The following is an 18,878-nucleotide window of genomic DNA, read 5'->3' on the forward strand; positions in this document are numbered from 1 at the left end:
TGCCTTCATGTTTGCCTTCAGCAGGCCTGACCAAACACGATGCTCTTACGCTGCTTATTTAACAAATGTGCAGTACCTTTCAGGACACGGGTGGTAAACTGGGGGCAATAAACATTTCTAATGAAAGGGGCTGTCAGTGAAAAGTTGGTTTTTATCATCGCCTAAGACAGCACGTGAAAAAGATCTAGGAAGAAGAGGAATTTACCCCCTCAGCCAACTGAGACCTTTGAAGAATGACCAGCTTAAAACAGCTTATAACAGTCTTCATACTTTAATAGATTTGATTTTCCACATGGCTTCATTTTGTCTGGGTGGCTAACTGACACAATTTATAACTCTCTTCCTTTCCCAGGCCACTACAGTACACCATTCAGCAAAGCATGCCTTAAAGCTTGCCTGCGTTATATGACCAAACTTCCATTCATTAGTGTTTGAAACACCTCAGCTGTGAAGGGCTCCTAAATGCTACCATGTGTGACACTACTGCGGAGGAGCAGCATCAAGGAAAAACACTGGGCTTTAATCATAGGCCACTGCTCACTGCAATCCCCTTTCAAAAGGTTTTAAGCTCCCCCCCTGCCACCTCCCCACAAGAAAAGACTGAAAAAAGCTGTAAATCCAGGAAATAAACAGAAGTATAAATAAATGGATGACAGCTTAAAAAATACAACCAAAGCAGCATCAAGCCATGAGATTTCACACTGGTTTTGTTTAGTCTGCTTTGGGTTATGTGGGAAATGTGAAAAGCATGAAGCGAACGGTCCCCCCTCTCCCTTCAAACCCCTACCCCCTGCTAAAGCTTGGGCCTCAGGTATTCAAGCCAGTAGGTTTATACCTCTTGACTAGGAAACAGTCCATGACGCTGGGGTACCCTCTCAAGCACCAGGCACAAAGATGTAGCATGAGCAAAGCCGTGGATAGAGGAAAGAGAGCAAAGTCAAGCATCAGCTGCCCTCTGACCCTGGATTTTCAATTAATATTTAGATTCCAGAAGACACCGATCTATCATGCAGATGAACAATCTCTTCCTCACAACTCAGTCACAGTGCTGCTAAGGAAATGACCCCCAGCTCACAAAAGGAGCAAGCAAATTTTACTCCATCCCTGGCGGCACTGAGGGACCTGAGCTCACACTCCATCGGATCCCATTAACGCGTAAAGGATTTTCCCTGCTTTATCTTCCTCCCAGAACGGGGACTGTGACTGTTACAACATGCAAGTCAAGAAGAAAAATGGTACGTCCAGGCATCTAAGGAAGGGCTAATTTGGGTTGCCTGTGGAGAGACAGTACGTTGGTTTGAGCCTCGGTAATTCAGAACTCAGGATGATCACGGCAAACACTGGCTTTGCCTCCAAGCCAAGTATTTCAGTTAAAAATCACAACTGTGGGTTCTGTGCTCTTAACATAATACAGGTAGACATGGTTTGGTATTTGATGATGACCACATGCTTAATTCCTCCCAGCAACTCAGTCCGCCCTGAGCCTCTCCTCATTGCTTCCCAAGACGCCAAGTGTACACGTGAGCGTGGAGCAGCAGCTCCCTGTTTTATGCTTGGCTTGTCAGGAGACTACTGAAACCTGATGGACTCATTTTCCATGAAGGTAGACTTCCGATCACAGCATAAGGAAGGATGGGAGAGAGGCGAAGGATCTGGAAGGACTTACTTCAGAGCCCAGCCAGGGTGGCCACAGAGAGCTATTTTAGTTAAAGAGTTGCCTACTCTAGTGATTTTTACTGTCAACCTCACAATATTCCTTTTACTTATAGCCCCTGCTCCACTGACCATCAAAATTAAGGAGAAGATCTTCCTTCATGTGTATATATATATATATGTATATATGTTCATGTAACGAGGGATGAGTTTATCTTATCTGCGTATGTACATGCAAATGTGTGTACCTGTAGTACCTGGAAGGATGAGAAATAAAAAATCAAGCTAAACTCCCCCAAATACATGTAGTACTTATTAAATACTTATTAAATTACTTATTTAATTATTATTAAATAATGAACTAATTATTAAAAATATTTGATACCAGCAGACTCTGAATTCACATCAGTCCTGGGAAAGACTTTTTTTAATGAAGAAAAGCTGGCAAAGGGATCAGATTGTTGTGCAGCAAAAAGAAAACTTTCCTTCATTAAGTTCATTCCTTGCAAAAGCCTAGGATAGCTCAGTTACAGACGGGTGGTTTTAAGTCAAGCTATCATGTAAGTCCCTTGTCAAGGCACAGATGGAGACATGATTGCTGCTCTGAAGGGCTTACAATTCAAACAAAGGGATAATACAAATCAGACATATATGCATGAAGGGACCCAAAGGAAGAAGCAAGTAGAGGTTCTGAAAGAGAAAATGCAAATGTGTAAGACCAGAACAGAGAGGGAATTTTTGCACTTGTGAAAAAATGGTTGCAAATATCAGCAGATTGTGCAGCTGTGATCCTTAACCCACCCTATGCCTCTACAGCACCCACAAGCACATGTCTCCCCAAAAGATGGAGGGGGGCAGGCGTTTTGAACTGTGCACTCCTTTGTTGCAAACCAGCTCTCTGCTGAGTCATTCACTGAGTGCATTGCTTGGCATGTCAGGGCACTGGGCACCTCAGGGGAAGGATGCTTTGCCATCAGTTAGCACCAGAGCACTGGAACAGGTTGCCCAGGGGGGTTGTGGAGTCTCCCACATTGGAGATACTCAAGTCCCGCCTGGACAACTTCCTGTGTGATGTACTCTAGGTTACCCTGCTCTTGCAGGGGGGTTGGACCAGATGATCTTTTGAGGTCCCCTCCAACTCCTCGGATTCTGTGATTCTGTGACCCTCCAGGCACTTGCAACTCCTCACAGACCCACCAAGGTCAATGGCCTAGCCATGTATCATAGGATCAGTCCCTGGGCCAAAAGTGAAACACTTTGTAAGTGCAAAAGTGCTTCTGATCAAGTTGAAGAGAAGGGCAAAGCTCACGAAGGAAAGCGTGGTCATTAGAGCATACATCAGAAACCCAAGTCATTCAGTCACAGCATGATAGCCACGCAGAGCATAAATTCAGCATCACCACCGCCACAGGAAACGCTCGGCCAAGAAGCAAAGGTTTCACGTTGCACAGCAGCCTTAATTCAGGTTGTTCTCACTTTTTAGGTGCATTCACTGCAGTTGTGGAGACAGAATGGTGACATGTGTTAATTGAGCGTGAATGTTCATTGACCCAGTTTTGCCTTGAACTGCTACTCCCCTGGTTATTTGTTTTCTGCTCCAGCAAGCTGGGGAGCAGCTGGGCTATCGACTGCAAAGAGAAACCTGAGAAAGCTTCAGACCTGGTCAAAGCTGGCTAACAGGGAATGCGCAGCCAAGCAGAGATAGGGTAAATAGGACAAGCACCTGAAGGGCAAGGCAAATACCTCCATGCACAACTCCGCCTTTACTCCCTGCTGCCAAGACAATATCCCTGTGCATCTGTGTGCCCCACATACGTGCATCCTCAGGGGCTGACTGGCATGACAATGTGCTGCAGAAGCAGCTTTACTTGGCTCCATGCATACTTATCACAGAGTGATATTGCAAGAGAAGCTGCAAGCTGTACGACAAACACCCTGAGCTGTTTCCTCCCTTAGTTGCTGTAACTGCCCTACCAAGCAGGGAGTGATGGGGGGTTGCTGTCTCTCCCACAAGAAAGAGCACCAAGAAGGCTTTCTCCAAAGCTCCTATGTGCACAGATGTTTAACAGGTCTTTTCTGGAGGGATATCGTCTGCCAGATGTGGACACTGGACTGGGACCCTCCTGCCTGTCTGATGTTGGGCCCAGAAGATGATAAAGGGCAAATGCTTCACAATGGCTCAAAGCAGGTATTTGCCCTCTGAAGGGGTACTCTGCAGGGGGGCTGGCACCACAGTTGTTGGTCCTGATTTAACAGTGGTGAAGGTAACAAAAAGGACCAGGAGGCAGGACAGCAGGCTTCAGTCAGAAGTGCTATCTGCAGCCAGCATGTCTATTTCAACTTGCCCAGCATGCAATCCTTGGTGGGATCTGGTTGCCTGAAGATAGGAGCCCAGGGCTGCTTTAGAAGCCCTGGGTATTTCATCTGGTATCTAGCAGCCAGCCCAGAAGGGTCCTGGTCTTCTGTGTCATGCCTGTCTGCCTTGTGTTGATGTCCCTCATCCCCTGGGACACCTAAAAGGGCACAGACCAGCAGGGTTGAAACGTGTGGCCCCGCTAACCCTCTCCAGCGTGACAATGATCCCTGCTTTTCAAGCTTCCCCACTGTGGGAAACAAACCAGAGTATGCTGCAGGAACAATGTGAAGTGATAACCGCTACCATGTGCGTCTGGTTCCTAAAGCTCAGACAAGAGCATCCCCCACCTGCAGAGGGCAACTGGCATTTCTGTAGAAACGTTTGTTCTGTTCTAATACCCCGGGGGCAAAGCTCCTTTATGGCTGTTTCAAGGTTAATTGCCTTTGCCTTACAAAGCTCACTGACAATTCAGCTGGCGATTCGGTTTTCTTCACCTCCTGCTCGTGAATTTCTGAGCTGCGGATTTAAAACCACTGGAGCCAATGTTTCGAGATGAACTGCAGCATCACAGAAATACTACACACGGAGCCTCCGAGTTTGTCAGAGCTTTTATTTTATAGCAAAGTATTAGCTATTGGCACAGATTTCGCTGGCTGCTTTCTAAGCCCAAGAGGGTATGCTTGAATAGATATGTCAAAAAGAACTGCTGACAAGAGCAACTTGCAAACTGTGGACCATTGTCTGTTGTTAACTTGTCTGAAATCCCCTGGCATGCACGCTAATACTTTCAGAGGAGTCCCTGAAGGCAGTGGCTCCTATTGCAGATGCAAGGAGCCGGGCTGCACCCAGCTGAGACACAGCACCAACACACCAAGCTGCTTTAGGAATCCTTACAGCACTAACAGATGCTCGGTAGGTTGGCTTGGTGTGAAGCTTCGGGTGGGATCGGCTGCTTCGAGCTACTTCATTCTGCAAAGCACACTGACAAGCTCAGGGACAGCTGTTGCTCAGCAGTAAGGCAAAGTTTAACTCCAGAACCTGGATTTAGAGCTCAAATTGATGCAGGTATTTACTTCACACATCACAATAAACAGATTTAACGGGGCAGAAGAGGTCACCATGGCCATGTACAGAATGGCCACACAACTCTTCTTACTGCTGGATTAAAGCATGTTTCTAAGAAGGGCACCTAAGGAAATCATTTCAATACAGAAACTCCACATCCCAATACATACACGTAAACCAGCCCACAAGCAAGAAATTCCTGTCACTGCAAGAAGGAGCACAACTTCTTTAACTTGGTGACTAAAAGCACAGTTAAAAACTCTGCCTACAGAGCAGTTCTGGAGCCTCACTGCCCTCTCCCAGCACTGCTCCTGCAGTCCTTAACTAAGGCATGGGACAGCCCTGGGGCAGTGACCAAGCAGGTCTCCCCAAGGAAGCAAAACTCAGTACTTAAATGACATTAAACAGAGGGACAAAGATGGCAACTGATGGGAAAGTTTTGGGTTGAGATTTAAGGAGTGGAAACTACCATTTTACTTTAAATGTGTAAATTCCTATGGACTTAGCCTCTAATGGCCCACCTTTTCATGTAAGGATGTTAGCCTTCTAGAGACTACAGGCTTGGCCATAGTGTGAGTCCAGCATTTGGACAAGAGCAAGGAGCCTTGCTGAGCTGCTGCTTAACGTTCCCAGTGCCCAAGTGCATGACGTTGGGCATATGCAGAGCTGCCTGCTGCTGTTAGGAGCAGTCTAAGGGTTGGCAAGTGCCTTAAAGATCATTTTGACTTGGAGATGTCTTCAAAGGTTCCATGCTCAAGAAGGCAATGCACAATAGACAGCAAGGATAAGCTTTGAATGTTCATGTACACAATAGCACTGGTTGGGAAACTCACAGGCAGACTTGTTTTGAAATCCTCATGATCTCTGATTTGAACCTGATACTTCAATCAGTGTTTTCTATCTTCTATGAAGCAACTTACACCCATCCAGCTGTTGTGTGTGGAGGACGCACCTTTATTCTGTTGAAGTCACTCCAGTTTTATATAAATAATCAAATATTTTGTGAGGGATGGAAAAGGAGCAGAGAGAACAAAGCAAAGCACTGATGCTGTCCTGCAGGTGACCAGGCTTCTGAGCTGCATGTTTAATAAGCAAGTTAAGGGTGTCCTTTCCTTTTGCTGCAGGAATGATACCGCTTGACTAGCAAAAAGGCTGTTCATAGGGATTACTGGATGATCCACATCCCCAGCTGCTGGAGGAAGTGATTTAGCTGGGGCAGGCAGAGTGAAGCTGCTGGGACTCAGCTATTGCTGAGCATGACAAAGGCCAACAACAGTGGGCAAGGTGGGAGGCGCAGGAACCACTCTGACAGAGCCCCTTCTTCTGCTGGAGGAAGTGTTTCACAAGGCTTTGCTAAATTACAGCCCTTGAGTAACAGGTTCAGGTAACAAGGAGACTAGGACAGTGCTCAGGAGGATCCCAACAGGTCAGGACAAGACAGGACAGGACATTCCTCTTTATTAAATAGAGATTCAGATCTCTCTTTCCTGTTAGATTAAGGGGGATTCACAAACATTTGTCCATCTCCTAGCTTATCTCCCACTAGGGGAACTATTTGATATAATAACGAGTCTCCCTGGTTACTCTGAGAGAAAAGCCTTATCTGACACAACACTTTTAAAGCCTCACACTGAATACTTCCAGAGACGGGAATTAGACCGGCTGACATTTAGATACCTTAAAAAGTACCTGCCTTGGGCTCTGCTTTTCAATGCCTGTTACAGATGGGCATGAATGAACCTCAGCTCCAGGTGCCCAACTTTGCCACCTATTTTAGAGCAGCCCTGAAGTTAACTCGGCAATGTGGCTTCTGCAAGGCAGCAGGGCACTCACTGAGCGCTGAAGCCTTTTGAAACTGAGACTCAGCTGTCTACATTACGTCAGGCCAGATTTCTTAAACACATTTTGGCATCTGAGTACAGCAAGTGCCTTTTTGACCTAAGCAGGTCAAAACACTTTGAAAAAGAATCTGTTCCCCATGTGATTAAAAGGAGACTAAAAATCCCCAGCAAAATCTCAGCACTAGTCGGGGAGAATTTCTGCAGGAAGCACGGTTTAAAGCCTGCAAAGCACGGACCTGAAGTGAAAATGGTGCTTGAAGCAATCACGGGTGCTGCGCTAACACTGGCAGAGCCGTGTTTTGCCTTGGACAGCTTCAACCCTACAAGACGTAAACAGTTCTGGTGGGAAGGAAATAAAATGTTAAGGAAAAGAAGGTAGCAGTGCTATTAGGAACATATACAACTGAGCTGGACTAACCCCAGCTTTGAGAAGCTGCTCTTACAAACCTCTTGTGGAGCTGTAAACTGGAGGAGCGGTAAACTGCTCGCACACCACACTTCAGAGCCAAAACCCAGTCTGGAGCATAAGGCAAGCAGAGGCTCTAATAATAGTCTCTAATCAGCAATACATATGACCATAATTAGGTGAAAGAGCAAAAACCAAGAGTGGATGTCAACCTTTAACAATCCTTAGGTTTGTGCAGGTCACTGCACGAGCTCTGCTCTCTTGTGGCATTGGAAGCAACAAAGCCCGAGAGGATCCTGGAGCCCACACAGGTAAGCCTGAGGGAGTCTGCTTTCCTCCTGAGCCCCTGTGGTACTTGAAACAGTGCCAATTTGTGTGCCTATTTTATGTCGAGCAGCACAAGGGGGATCACGGTGAAGGTGTCCCAAGAATGGAGCAGGGAAAGGAACACCAGTGCAGACTTTGAAGTGGAGGTCAAACCCCCACGGTTTACCTTCTGCCACTTCCCCCCTATTGTAGAACATGAAAAGGAGAATGAGGGAAGGCCTGTTAGATTTCTATTCCTTTCCCCCCCTAAAAATGACTACTTGTTACAGAGAGGAAGCAACTGCCAGAAGTTATTCACCTCCAATCCTTTATCACTTCAAAAAGCATTACAGCTCTGTCCACAGACCCACTGGCAACTCTGCGGTTTGGGAGCACCTCTCTATCTGCAATGATAAATACCAAAATAAGGCGTCTTCCCTTTTGAATCCCGGCTCAGAGATTTTGCCAAGTGATCAAACTTGTCTGAACCTTGGCGCAGCAGCTTTGAAGTATTGAGAAAGAGAGACTGAAAACCTGCAGCCAAGAGCCACACACACCTCATTAGGGCCCAGCCATGCGGGAAGACCGAGCGGCAGCCGCCGGCCCCGTAGACCCACTGGAAAAAGGGCTGCGGGAAGGGAAGATAAAAGAGCCTTTCACAGTGGAAGTGCACCAGTGACATATTTACGAGCCCAGCCCCGAGGCTGAGCATCCCGCACCATGCCAGCGCAGCCCTTGGGGTGGGCAGGGGCACGGGGGCTCCGTTGCTGCCGTCACTCTTCCGCAGTCTGCCCCGGCTTTCCTCTTCCTCTCTTTTAGTTGGTTTCCGAAGGAGGGATTTTAACGTAGAAGGCTCTACCTTCCATGGGTCGTGCCTTGAAAAGCCCCCAGATGAGAAACGTAACAGTGAAAGACAGCGAGATGGGCTCTCCAATCTGGTCCAGCAGAGTTCATGTGAAACTTGATGATGTAATTCCGCTAAATGGTTTTTCTTTGTTCTTAAAATAATACCCCAACTACCCCCAAACCCCCAAAATAAAAACAGTAAAGCGTAACAAGAGTTGTAAAGCACTTTTAAAAACTTCTGAAGAGTTTAACCACACAGACACTGGTGAGGCCGTGTGCTGGCGAGCAAAGCCGAGTCTTTAACTTTGAGAGCTGAAGCTCTGGGTTTAATTTTCAGTTTCAGACTAAACAGCAGGTCTGCAGCGAAAGGCAGAGCAGAGCGATGACTCCTGAGCAGAACGGGGTAATGGAAATGCTTTCCTTGCAGACTTTACTGATTGTGTAACCATGGAGCGCCTCTTTGGGCAGGCAAAAGCCCAAAATCTGAGAAGTTTGTGTTGGTTTTAATAAACTCACCCCCCCTTCCCCCCAATCCCTTTTTTTTTTACTGCAAAGAATTCTGTTGCTATTTTATTATGTAATGCTGCAGGCTAAAAATATATCCCTAATTTAAGCCATCTTTGCCAATAAATCTACAAATATCAGGTAATCCAAAAAAGGTAGGTATGGTTTAATGACACACTCTTCTTGTCATCTTAATACGTTCAACTCCTAAAGGATTTAGAGTTATGCATTTAAAGATTTTTGCCAGTTTCTTGAATATCTCCACACAACCTGGTGGAAAGGGCTATAAAGTAGGGTCTTCTTCAGCATGGAGCAACAACACAACTTCGCAAGCCCCATCGGCACCGCGATGCACGCTACCACAAGGCCAAGCATTTTCTTTCTCTAAGCAAGATAGTCTGATTCAAAATGAATAGGGCTGGCCAACTTAAAAGATAGTGATTACTTTTGATTATAGAACCTTTTATGGGAGTTTCTCCTCCATCTGAACACATCTATATTCTCTAACCAAATCACAAAAGGTATCCTGGGGGAAATGTGTGTTCAAACCGTGTTTTCTTTTAGGACTGAGACATTTGCTGCAATTTATACCTCAGTGTTAATTTATTCTCCTCTTCCTAAACATAAAAAATTACTAACATAAATTACAGTTAATGTCTCACTGTATAACACAGTTCTCAGGAGACCATTAAAGTGATGGGTGAGCTGCCTACCATACTGTAACCGTCTCTTTGCTGCTCTGATTTCAGTTTTCAGATTTCACCTCAAAATAAGCATGGGAATCATGGAAGGGGAGGGGGTAAAAGCCATTCACTGCCTCGAATCTGATATCTCTCAGGTCCTACAGCTCACGTCCCTTCCTTCCAGACTCAAGTCTGGTTTCAATGGAGCTCTCATTTTTCTTCCCACTAATCCTGCCGTGAGATCAACCATTGGTAACTCTGTGAGAAATTAAATACTAGGATGTGGGAAATCTGAGATCTGAATTCAGGCAGAAAGTGGGTGATTAATTTTTTTATTTCCTTCCTTCTATTTTCCCATGATGTTGTGTGGCAAATAACTCTCGAAACCTGATATCAGACATCAGCCCCAAACATTTGACCATATTGACAGAGCAGACGCAAAGCAAGAAGTACATTGGCAGTATTATATCCCTTTTTAATATAAGCAACAGTGATTTCCAAAGAGAGATTTTGGCCAACATTTTCTGAAAGCATTCTGGCATTTCCAGAATTGCCTTGCAATGGGATCAGCAGCGGAACTTCATCATGGTGATGCTCACCATCTGCTGGGGCAAACTTCATAGAGAATCTGCCATCTGTGGCATTGGGATCCCAGTGAACAAAGATCCACGAGACAGTTTGCTACAGTGATGTGTTATAATGCCCAACAGCCAGGCAGTCATTTTGAATGGCTTTTTCTCTTTCCTCAGAGTGAGAAAAGCACATTTATTCATTTAGGTCCTGTAAAGATAAACTTAAGAAGTTAAAAAATGTTGGGCTGCCCAAAGGTTTAGGTCCTTCATTCAGAAAATCATCTACATACTCCTATATCCTTCAACGTGAAGTATCTGGGAGTGTAATTCTCACTGCATAGTCTACTAAGAAGCTGTGACACTCTCAAACTTATTACTCTGTCTATAAACAAAGCAGCACCGTGCTCACAATACCCAACAAGCAACTGATGACCATGAGCTCTGAACGGTCCCCCAGATGGCAGCCTGTCTGTCACAGCCAGTGCTTGCCATCTGGGTTTCTTCATACAATCACAGCACTAAGGGACGGCACCATAACAGCCTCAATGGAAGTGATATGGGATGGAAGCCCCACCAGGGAAAATGGTTTTAGAGTATCTATCACAATTTCATTTAGAACTGACTTTTATGAATCCTTTGTATGTGGTCCTCTCTGACCTGCAAGGGAGGAGACATGCTCATAGATGTGGCCTATCCATCCCAGCCTTAATGTCTGGCCCAGGTGTCACAAGCTGATGGACTGCCCAGGGAGATCAGGTGTCACCCCAGGGTATATGGCAGCAGTGATTTCAAGGAACCAAATTCACTGAATTCCACAAATGCCCCACTGTGACTGACAGAGTAGCTGTGAAATGCTGCTTATTCTTCCGTTCCAAGACTGTTATTTTGAGCTACAAGGGGACCTTATAGAATTCCCCATATGTCATACAAAATCCAGAATCAAATACGGTATTAGCTTCTTATTGCTTCCTTCCGGAATATGTTTGAAGACATATATCAGTTAATAAGAGCTGAGCATGCTGTTCGTTTCCCTAGCCAAAGCTTTTTTAATAGTACTGGTATGCAAACACTGTAACAGACCACCCCAGCAAATTATATAACAGATAAAACAATGTATTTTCATAAATCTTAACTTTGATTTTCATTGTGTTAACCGCCATTGCAGAATACCTCATTTTTAACATACCATTTGCCACAGAATTTACACGGTCCTGAACTGGCATGGCAAAGATGTAGAAGTGGCAGATGAACTGGTTTACAGCCCTGGAGTATCTGTTAATAATATCTATGTCAGGAAAAAGACCTTCTTCCAGTGACCTGAGCCGGGTGTGGAGGAGCAAACACGATGCTGACTGTGAACGATGCAGAGCCTTTATGAGAAGCTCAGGCACCTTCCTGCACAGCTTTCTGACATCCCTCATCGTTGCTAATTAGCATTTTGATTACTTTTATTGCTCTAAGTCCAGAGGCTGATTGTTCTGGCAGTTTCAGCTGTCTGGGTATTGTTCTGTAAACATCTTAAACCAGTTTCTCAGAGGGTAGTCGAGTACTGCCTAGGATCCTGAATGTCTGTGAAGTTAGATACCCAAATACTACCAGCACAGACTCTTGTTACTCTTGGACATCTTGGCCTAAGTACGTACCACGTGCATGCAAAAGTAGCACTGTTTAATTTACTCTTGACTGACATGCTTTTAGACACTGTTCCCTGTCCAGCCATCTTCCTCAATGGTGTTTCCCAAGCACATGTCACAGCCCCTTCTCTTCTGGCCATCATTAATAAATAATTAATAACTTGATAAATAATTAATAACTTGATGAAATAGAACAAGTATAGAGTCCTGCATCTGGGCAGGAACAACCCCAGGTTCCAGTATAGGCTGGGGAACGACCTGTTAGAGAGCAGTGTAGGGGAGAGGGACCTGGGGGTCCTAGTGGACGACAGGATGACCATGAGCCAACACTGTGCCTTGTGGCCAAGAAGGCCAATGGCATTCTGGGGTGTATTAGAAGGGGGGTGGTTAGTAGGTTGAGAGAGGTCCTCCTTCCCCTCTACTCTGCCCTGGTGAGACCTCATCTGGAATATTGTGTCCAGTTCTGGGCCCCTCAGTTCAAGAAGGACAGGGACCTGCTGGAGAGAGTCCAGCGCAGGGCAACTGAGATGATGAAGGGAGTGGAGCATCTCCCTTATGAGGAAAGACTGAGGGAGCTGGGTCTCTATAGTTTGGAGAAGAGGAGATTGAGGGGTGACCTTATTAGTGTATATAAATATATAAAGGGGGAGTGTCACGAGGATGGAGCCAGGCTCTTCTCAGTGGCAAACAATGATAGGACAAGGGGCAATGGGTACAAACTGGAACACAAGAGGTTCCACTTAAACTTGAGAAGAAACTTCTTCTCAGTGAGGGTGACAGAACACTGGAACAGGCTGCCCAGGGAGGTTGTGGAGTCTCCTTCTCTGGAGACATTCAAACCCGCCTGGACACGTTCCTGTGTAACCTTATCTAGGTGTTCCTGCTCCGGCAGGGGGATTGGACTAGATGATCTTTTGAGGTCCCTTCCAATCTCTAACATACTGTGATACTGTGATTAGTGCGATTGCAGTTTGTGTCAAATCAGAGCTAAGTTCTGTACTGGATGGAGTACCCCCCTAAACAGCTTCCACGGCCACAGTCATGGGGTCAAAGACAAAGCCACCCTGTCCGCAGCCACTGCATGCCTGTCCAGGGCTTCCTTCTCTGACAGGCTGGGGAGAGGGAAGAGATGGGGAGAGGGCAGAGAGGGAAATGTTTCAGCTTACCCCTGTGGCCTTCAGCCATCAACTGCAGTGTCTACTCCAAGTGCTATGCATGGGGAGGTTCAACAGCTGTAGTCCATGAATGTTTACATGTGCTTTTAGGGACAGGTCTTGCCCACCATACAGGGAAAGAGCAGCAACCTGAGAGCATGTCTATATTGAATGGGCAAATGTGTGACATGCGCTGCATTCAGAAAGCTGCCTCCTGCTGCAGGGCTTGCCTCAAGGGAATGAAATGCTGCATGTTTGAACAGTTAAAATAAACTTTTTCTTGTTCAGAGCTGAAGGCTCCTCCTGCGTTGGGCTATGCCATGGCACTCCTGCTATTCACTGACTCAGAAACGGGTTGACAAGGACATGAGATCTCCAAGCAGCACATGGCAGCAGGCAAGACTCTGAACCTTCCAGACAGTCCCTGACAAGCCATGAAGCAAAACGACCTTGCTAAATCCAATTCCTTTTTAGTCACATCAAATTGTGACTGTGTGTTACTCAAAAAGGGAGCATCACCACCTCAGTTTTAGCAGAAGGGGAATAGCAGCACTGAGAGACTGCCCTAAAATGTGACTTGCACACTGCCCTGCTCAGTGCTAATGTCTTCAAAGGAAGCAAGAGGCTTACCTGGCACAGTGCTGATTGGGGCACCCCTGCTCCTTAGGCAGTGTATGGGGACACAGGGACAAGCACCTCAGCCTGCCTTGTAGGCCACCCAAACACCAGATCCCAGCAAAGGTCAGAAAGGGTTTCCAAGTTCCAAATAACTTGAGACAGGAGCCTGGGGGTCAGATGCTTGGTGAGTGCCTCTGGTTCCTGTGGGCAAGCTAAGGCACCTGCTGACTTCAGGAGGGACTGGGAAGGTAGGAATTGGGGTATGTAGTGATTTTCTCCATTAAACATCCAGTTTCTGCCTGCAGAGGAACAGGGCTACCTGTACATCTGCTGGTAATTCACAAAGATCGAGGGCTGGATTGCAGGGGTTATTTGAGAATCTACTGAAGCAGTGGTCATGATGCACACTTCAATACTTAAACTACCTCTGTAAAAACCATCTGCCTGTTCCCTCTGTGCTCTCCATGAGCTGGTGGAAATGCTGGGTGAGCTATTTCTAGGTTGTCATTACTGGGCGGTACTCACTGAGGTGTGAGCAAAAGCAACTTTTATGCAAGTGATCTTTGTAAAACTGATTTGTGCTAATGGCCCTGTGGCTCCAAGTGCTCATTGTACTAAACGGTACTTGCTGGCAAAGTCTTTGCCATCCCCACACTGAGAGAGGCCAGTGTGAACCTGCCCCTATCATAAAAGAAACTACAAAAATGTGAAAGGAATTGCCCCACAGAGCAGAAACCGACATCTTCAGAGCACTGCATGGATTTCTCATTTCTGACTCTTTAAAAGTCTTTCTTTAGTAGAATACCTGAATATACTCCTGTTCCTCTGAATATACTTCCTTCTGGTCATAGAATATCTCAACTTATTTATTTACAGCCAAATTTCTGGAAGCAGCCATCTCAACAATGGCTGCTCTATCATAGCTATGTAATCATAAACACTGAAAGCCTTGGAAACCTGAATCTTACACTGATTTGGATATTTAAGTGTAGCATCATTGAATTATGTTATTCAGAGTATATTCAGAAGTTATGTCATAATGTAACACAAGATCTGCTGTCAGTAATACCTGGCTTCCTCTTCTAGCCTTCATTCTTTAGAACAGGCTAGTGCTTCATCCATTCATAGAACAGATTATTTTGGGTTTTATCTCAAAAACTGGGCCGTTTGATGTTTTGTTTTGAGGTTTTTTGGGTTTTTTTTCAGTCATCAGACAAACTTTTCAGTTTCCCGGTCACAATAAACCAGTCGTAAAATAAGACTGAATAAGTCTTCCTTTGGAAACCACATTATGCAGTTGCCACCATTTTGTGCTGGACGGAGAAAAATGGCAAGGGCATAAAGCTCAGCACCATCCACAAGTCTCTATTTACTGCAGGCATAAAGAAAGCATGAGACCTTCCTGATTTCCTTAAAATCAAATGAAATCTCTCCCAGTTCAATGGTAGATCCATTGCCGCAGTTCAGGCATTCACCTGATTTCTTAACAATTCTGTCTGTAGTCCCCATATTTGGTATTCTAATGTTGTCTTTCTCATTTTACACCAACCCATCCTTGCAGGCTGCTTGAAATATAAACAGCAGGAACTGGTACCAATGAAACATAATTTTCAAATTGAAGCCATTTTTCGCAGGACGTTATTATCCATTTGTTTAAGTGGCATTTTCAAATCAGAAAAATGTTTCCAGAACACTCAAAGGCAAAATCTGGAAGGATTTTGCAAAGTGGAAGTGTTCAAAGGCCCCAGATCAAACCCTATTTTTATTTAAAAAACTCAGTTCCCAAGTGATCATAATATTGGGAAGCTCTGGAAAAACAAAAATTCCAAGGACACCTATGGCGAAAAGGGTCGATAAAACCATGAAGCTATTTATGCAAAACCTCTGACCAGTTCCAACAAGCATCGTCCCCCCATGTGGGAGTGGTGGGAGGCAGGGCACTGAGCTGGAGGGCCCACAACAGGTCTGGGGCTCAGCCCCAATGGTAAAGCTTTGAGCAGCTCCACTGGGTCCAGGCTGCACATGGGAAGGGAGGTACGGTGAGCCTGAGCTGATGGAGCTGTGATAAACACTTGCTCAGCATGTGTTCACAGGGTACCAAGAGCCTCAAGTGCATGTAAGATGTCCCCCCACTTCTGCCTCTGGGAAAACATTCAGTTATTTGCCTTAAAGAAACCCAATAATGAAAGAATGGCAACCAAGACTTTCAGAGGATGCTCTGGAGTGGTGTATGTAACACAACATGCGCTCACCCTACACTGAAGCATAAAATTCCACATTATCATTGAAAAATAAAGTTCTACCTCTGGGATCTGACAACTTCTTGACTCCCTGTATCAGGAAAACCAGGAAAAGTACACGACACACAACACAGCTTGCTGGATGCATTGGGGCGACCAACAAATTGAGGCACCAGGTCAACCTCCAGGGCAGTTTTCCAGTGTTTCTACAGCCAAGGCTCAGTTGAGTAAGGCTGCAAGGAGGGGCTTGGACAGTGGCACACGCTCTCTCTGATGTGTATGCACACTTACTTGGGTGTGAAGGATTTGCTGTCTCATGTCTTTGATGCTGGAAGCGTCTTTTCAACTTACTGAAGTGTTTCTCTGGGGTATTTCTACCACATTTCTGTCTGAGATTTCCTAGAAGGGCAAAAATAAATCCACAGAATGCTTGAAACTTGTGGAAGTGAAGATTCATTCCACAGCACAGAGAGGTGATGCTGCATGTGCCTGATGCATGTCCCAGTGCGTCAGACCTGCCATACAACCACCAAGGGTCCGAGGCTCAGTTCTGCTTACTGCCTGCTGCTTTTGGGCTGCATATGAATGTGTGAATCACAGATGTAGCTCCTGGGCTGCAGAGCCTTACTGTGCTCTACATTGAGTAGGCATACGTGATGGGTGCGGCTGGGGAACATATATAACTTGTGGTTGTGAGTGTGTGTATATATGTATCTACATATATCTATATATGGAATAATTAACATGTGTAACCTTATTGATATCAAGACTTAGAAATGAGTAACATGAAAAAAAAAATACAGCAAATCTGCATTTTATTTCCTATGCAAAATTACACTGTTTTTTTAGCTTTTATTCTTGTTTGGATTTGATCTTTCTGATCACTGTTTTGAAAGCATCTACTGCATTTGGCATTAGATGCCAAAGTACACTTTGTGCATTTTGGTGTACTTTTTCTGTACACTTTTTTGTGTACACCTTTCTATATACACTCTATGCCTACTTTTCTGACTGTCTTTCAACTGATATGCTGTCTTTCAGACTCAGATACAAAGGATTTGAGATTTGCATAGACCTCCCAAAGAGATTATAGGAAGATTTTCAAAGGGCTGTTCTACACTCCGTATTTCTTCTCTCCAGAATGATAAAAATAAAACATGTCCTGTTTCCAGAACACTCTGATAGCTTTCATGATGTTTTCCTAAATATATCTATTTCCTTTGTATTACCTAAGTGTGTAACTCCCCCATATGGCTGAGTCTACAGCTGCTACAAATTGCTTAAAAACTCGGAAAATTGAGACATTTCTATTTGGACCGCTTATTTACACAGCTCGGTAAGAATATTCCTGCATCATGGTTGTAGGATCTGGCTGTCATTCTTTAGAGACAGAGCAGATTTCAAAGGAATGTCTTGGTTTTGAGGTTTAGGCACGTATTTCCATGAGAGTGCTAAACTTACCGATGTCACGCAGTTAGGCTGGCTATCTTTCCCTCGTTTTCCCAAGGAAGTGTGAGAGTATGAGTCAGTGATCATCACAAAGATGTGTACAGACCACAGTGTTTAAAGGTTTGCATTAATGATATGGGTGTGTGGATTTCCAGTGGATTTTACTGCTGCATTTACCGTCTGTGTGATGGTAGACACTCAGTGCTTTGCGGATGTTTGAAGACATCGCAAAGGTTTATACAGGCGTCTGTATGGCCCTAAACTGGACAGCAGATATTCATAAAGAGATTTAGAGTACGATGGAGCTCTGCATGGAGCTTAAAATGTGGGAAAGAGTAATGGGAACTGCGCTGTTATTCGTAAAATGAGAATCTTACCTGTTTTTTCTGCTTATTTTTAAAAACGACACAAACCCAAGAGGCATAGGCACTAGAATCACAGAATGGTCTGAGTTGGAAGAGACCTTAAAGATCATTCAGTTCCAACCTACCTGACATGGGCATGGACACCTTCCACTTAACCAGGTTGCTCAAAGCGTCATTTCAGCCTGGCCTTGCACACTGCCAGGGATGGGGCAGCCACAGCTTCTCTGGGCACCCTGTGCCAGCGCCTCAGCACCCTCATAATCAAGAATTTCTTCCTTATATCTAATCTAAATCCACCCTCTGTAATTTTAAATCCATTCCCCCTTGTCCTGTCACTTCATGCCCTTGTAAAAAGTCCCTCTCCAGATTTCTTATAGGCCCCCTTTAGGTACTGGAAGCTGCTCTAAGGTCTCCCTGGAGCCTTCTGTTCTCCATGTTGAAGAATCCCAGCTCTCTCAGCCTGTTTCCATAGGAGAGGTGCTCCAGCCCTCTTATCATCTTCATGGCCTCCTCTGGACTCCCTCCAACAACTCCATGTCCCTCTTGTGTTGGAGGCTCCAGAGCTGGATGCAGGACTGCTGGTGGGGTCTCATAAGAGACCTCCTTCGACCTGCTGGTCACGCTCCTTTTGATGCTGCCCAGCATACAGCTGACTTCTGGGCTGTGAGTGCACACTGCTGCGTCATGTTGAGCTTCTCATCAACCAACACTCCCAAGTCCTCCTCCTCAGGGTTCCCCTCAATTGACTCTCTGCCCAGCCTGTATTTGAGCTTGGGATTACCCTGACCCCAGTGCAGGACCTTGCACATGGCCTTGCTGAGTGAACTTCATGAGGTTTGCCCAGGCCCACCTCTCAAGCAGCAGCAGCAGTAAGAGTAATGGCAATGTAACCTAACATTCACTGAAAACTTAAGAGAACACAACAAAAATTCAAAGCACAGGAAAACACTCAGGGATGAAGCCTGACCAAGAGTTTCTGCCGCTTTTACCATAGCAGGCTGGGGTAACACGCTCACTATCACATAGCAGTTCTCAAGTGTAACCTCTTCCAGTCCCCACTGATGAAGAAAAGATACACTTCTAACTTAGTCCAGACTGCCACATGGTAAAGCCATCTGGGAGGATATTTTGAAGGAAACAGATGGAAAAGGAAGAGATTCCTCTGAATGTAGTGTAAGATTTACAT

The 18,878-nt window shown here is 45.3% G+C and overlaps 1 protein-coding gene across 1 annotated transcript in view; it reads right to left on the reverse strand.

Annotated features, from left to right (window-relative positions):
* HMGA2 (high mobility group AT-hook 2) overlaps positions 1–18,878 on the reverse strand; it is a 119,356-nt gene that overhangs the window by 3,529 nt on the left and 96,949 nt on the right. The gene's annotated exons all lie outside the window — the stretch shown is intronic.

This window comes from Neopsephotus bourkii, unplaced genomic scaffold, assembly GCF_033783945.1.
Source record: "Neopsephotus bourkii isolate Nb327-2 ecotype Australia unplaced genomic scaffold, CSIRO-AGI_Nbou_v1 NB_359, whole genome shotgun sequence".
In the NCBI taxonomy this organism is placed as follows: domain Eukaryota; kingdom Metazoa; phylum Chordata; class Aves; order Psittaciformes; family Psittacidae; genus Neopsephotus; species Neopsephotus bourkii.